The following is a 3,994-nucleotide window of genomic DNA, read 5'->3' on the forward strand; positions in this document are numbered from 1 at the left end:
GTTTGGGGTTTTTTTTACCTTGGATAATACATAATGATGCTTTAAAAACAAACCAGTTTTTGCTGTGTCTGTGTCTCATGTTGGGAGTGCACATAAGCATGGAGAGGTCCTCTGGACCTTGCTGTAGGGGATGTTCAACCTTGAAGTCATGCTGCTTTGCACACAAATGACTGCACAGCTTCCTGGCTGGATGTGACATCCCCTCTCCTCTGCAACTCCATTTTCCTGCTTTCTTAGGTTTTCTACCCATTCTGCTTCTATCCACCACAAGCTGTTTAATTGAGCAAGCGTTTTCCCTATCTCCAGCTGAAAGTGTGCAAAGAAAGAACACAGACAGGCATGGGCACAGCACTTCACATCCCTTCCTTTCTCTCTTCCCCACGCTTTTCTCCTGCAATCCCAAGTTGTCGGTCAAGATTTTCAGCAGGAGGATGAAGGGACCTGGGATTTCCCCCACGGGAAGGCGTTTCTCCCTATGGCTCCTTGTTCCTTAGCCACCAGAGGGAGATGCTGCTCAAGCCCACGAAAGCAGACGCCTTGATCCGAGAGGCTGTGTGTGCATCCAGTGCTCGGAGGGATGAGTGAGACTGATGCTGCTGCGGGGTGGGAGCAAAATGGGGAGGGCTGGGGTGCTGGAGGTGGCCGAGGTGCACAGCGAGGAGTGTGATGATGGCTGTGGGAGTCTCCTTCTACTGCCCCAGGCACCACCAGGCTATGGGGAAAGTTTGGAATCCTTAGCACTGGATGCAGCACGGGAACCTGCTGGTTTGATAGGACTTGCTCTGGCTGTCACCACCACAGTGTTGAGTCCGGATGTTCGGCAGTGTACCCATGGTGTGCACGTGTGCCCAAGTGGCTGACATGGGCACTGCCACACTCTGTCTTCACATCAACCCGTGGGCACAGAGGTCCCACACACGCTGCTCTTTGTGGAGCAAGATGTCCTGGGCCAGTCAGAACCCAGGGTGTGAAGGTGCACAAGTGTTTGGTTCCTCCAGGTGTCCCAAATGCTTGAGCAGACCCTGACAGTCCCTAGGCTCCTTCCGCAGCATATCCCATGAAGCTCTCTTTGGATGAGGTGTGTAATCCTGAGATAGACCTTAAGATCTGCATAGCCTTTGGGGATGCAGCTCATCAGTGACATGGGGGCTTCAGCCACCCACATAAGGGGGGATATCCCAGACTGGTTTGAGTTGGAAGGGACATTACAGCTCATCCAGCTCCAACTCCCTGACACAGGCAGGGACACCTTCCACTAGACCAGGTTGCTCCAAGCTCCTTCTAGCCTGACCTTGAACACTGCCAGGGATGGGGCAGCCACAGCTTCTCTGGGCACCCTGTGCCAGGGCCTCACAGGTTAGATCCCGTCTCAATCTCAACCTCCCCTCTGTCAGGTTAAAGCCATTCCCCCTTGTCCCGTCCCCACAGGCCCTTGCCAAAAGCCCCTCTCCAGATTTCTTGTCAGCCACTTTAGGCACTGGAAGCTGCTCTAAGGTCTCCCTGAAGCCTTCTCTTCTCCAGGCTGAACCAGCCCAGCTCTCTCAGCCTGTCTCCAGAGCAGAGGTGCTGCAGCCCTTGGAGCATCTTTGTGGCCTCCTCTGGACTCACTCCAACAGCTCCAAATCCTTCTTATATTGAGGCCCCAGAGCTGGATGCAGGACTGCAGGGGGGTCTCACCAGAGTGGAGCAGAGCGGGACAATCCCGTCCTTTGCCCTGCTGGTCACGTTGCTGGTGATGCAGCCCAGGACACGGTTGGTTTCTGGGCTGCAATCTCCACCCCACTGATTGTGCTGTGCTCTTGCCTGCTCTGGAATAGAAACTTTCTGCTCATTTGCCTCCTGTGAACCTCTTCTGTTCGCTCTGTTTTCCAAGGGAATGTTCTCCAGCACTTCAGAGAGGAGGAGCACCATGCCCCAGCCCAGGGGAGCTCAGCACCACTGGTGAGAGGAGCTCTCGTGGGCTTTGAAAGGGCAGCAAGGGAGCAGAGAGCAGAAATCAGTGGTGAATTCTGACAATGCAGGGAGTGACCCACGGGCTGCGGAGCAGAACTGGCTGTGCCACTCACTGGTGATCCGCAAACAGGAGCGAGCAGGCAGGAACAGAGGCTACGTCCCTCTTAAACAATACCCAAGCCAGCACCTGGGCTTGGGGACGTGGCTGTCCAGCCCCACTGGCGCTGTCCCCTGTGCTTGTTGTGTTTAATGGGTCACTCTTGTCCCTCTTCCAAGATGACATAAAACAAAGTGGGTTGGAAAGGTACTTTCATGGGATCTTGCCTTCCAGCAGCACCGTTTTCTGCCTCCCTCTGCAGCCCAGTGCCCGAGCCCTCAGGTGCCAGGTTTTGGGGTCGGTTTTGCTGACATTCCCTTCAGCTCCACGATGATGTAACCCCTCTGAACTAACCAAGGAAAGATTTACCAGGAAAAACATCTTTTCGCTTCCAAAAGTACTGAAATGCAATCCTTGGACCTGACAGCAAATAGAAGTGTTTGCCCTGGGGTTGTTATTTGCTCGTTTTTTCCAAGCTGAAACTTTGGAAAGTTTTCCTCCTCATTAAGCAGTTTGGGTTTGATACAAATCCCATTTTTGGTGTTTTTGTAATTCCTGGGCCTGGACTATATCTCCGTGCCCATCACTCTAAGGCAAAACAGTGACAGGGAAGAGAAGGGTAAACTTGGCCAAGCAGGACTCGCCTAAAACCAACCACTGCTTAATGAGAACCCAGTGACTGTGGTTCCTGTGCAGGACTTGGCTGGAGGAAAACACTTGTGCTCTCAGCACCAGGTTTCAGGTGGCTCAGCTCCCTCAAACACACTGGAGCAACATTCCTTCCCTCCCAGCATCCTCCCCAAAGGCCTCGGGGTGGGATCCATGGGGATCTGGGGGTGCTGAAGGAGCCAGGCCAGATCCTGCAAGTGAAAGGATCTGGTTCTTGTTTTGCTTGAAGGGAGATCTTTAAAAGAAAAGCCCTGTTTGTGCCTTGCTGTTTTCCATCCAAAGTCCCCTTAATGTCCATCAGGATCCCTAAGGAGATTTGGGGGAGGAGGGGGGGGGGCTTTCTTAAGGGCCTGGCTTCAAGAAATAGCAGTGAACACACCACTGCTCTGCCCTGTGACTTGCCTGGGTCATCAATCTGTCCACGCTGTGGAGTGCCTGGTGGTCACAGCCCATCTCAGCTGGGATGTGGGTTTGGAAAGGGAGTGGGATGGGATCGCGAGGGTGCTCCATTCCTCTGTTTGGGAGGAGGGTTTGGGGTGCTGTGGGCTTGGGGGTGTGCAGAGGGTGTCAGGGTGTGCTTGGGGAGGGGGGTGCTGGGCCATAGCTGGTGACGAGTGTAGTTGTGTCTGGGTGTGCATGGCAAGTCAGGTACAGGTGTGGGTAGCTGTCCAGATGTGCACAGTAGGTGGATGTAGATGTGTGGGGATGCCCAGATGCATACATTAGGTGGGTGCATATACAGACGGGCATCCAATGCATGGTAGATGGGTGTAGACACAGGTGGGCATCCAGATGTGAATGGTAGGTGGGTACAGTTTTGGGTGCATGTCTAGATGTACATGGTTGGTGGGTGCAGATGTGAGTGAGCACCCAGACGTGGGCCATAGGTGGGCGCAAACATGGATGGGCATCCAGACATGCACCGTAGGTGGGTGCAGGTGGGTGTAGGTGTCCAGATGTGCACAATAGCAGGGTGCAGGTGTGGGTGGGCGTCCAGATGTGCACAATAGGTGGGTGCAGGTGTGGGTGGCGTCCAGATGTGCACAATAGGTGGGTGCAGGTGTGTGTAGGTGTCCAGATATGCACTCTAAGTGGGTGCAGGTGTGGGTGGGCGTCCAGATGTGCACAACAGGTGGGTGCAGGTGTGTGTAGGTGTCCAGATGTGCACAATAGGTGAGTGCAGACGCGGCCGAGCGCCGCTGGGAGCCGGGGGCCGGGCCGGGCCGGGTGCGGGGCGGGCGGCGGGGAGGGCTCAGGCGGGGCCGGCGGCGCCTG

Source organism: Melopsittacus undulatus, chromosome 3 (assembly GCF_012275295.1).
Source record: "Melopsittacus undulatus isolate bMelUnd1 chromosome 3, bMelUnd1.mat.Z, whole genome shotgun sequence".
Classification (NCBI taxonomy): domain Eukaryota; kingdom Metazoa; phylum Chordata; class Aves; order Psittaciformes; family Psittaculidae; genus Melopsittacus; species Melopsittacus undulatus.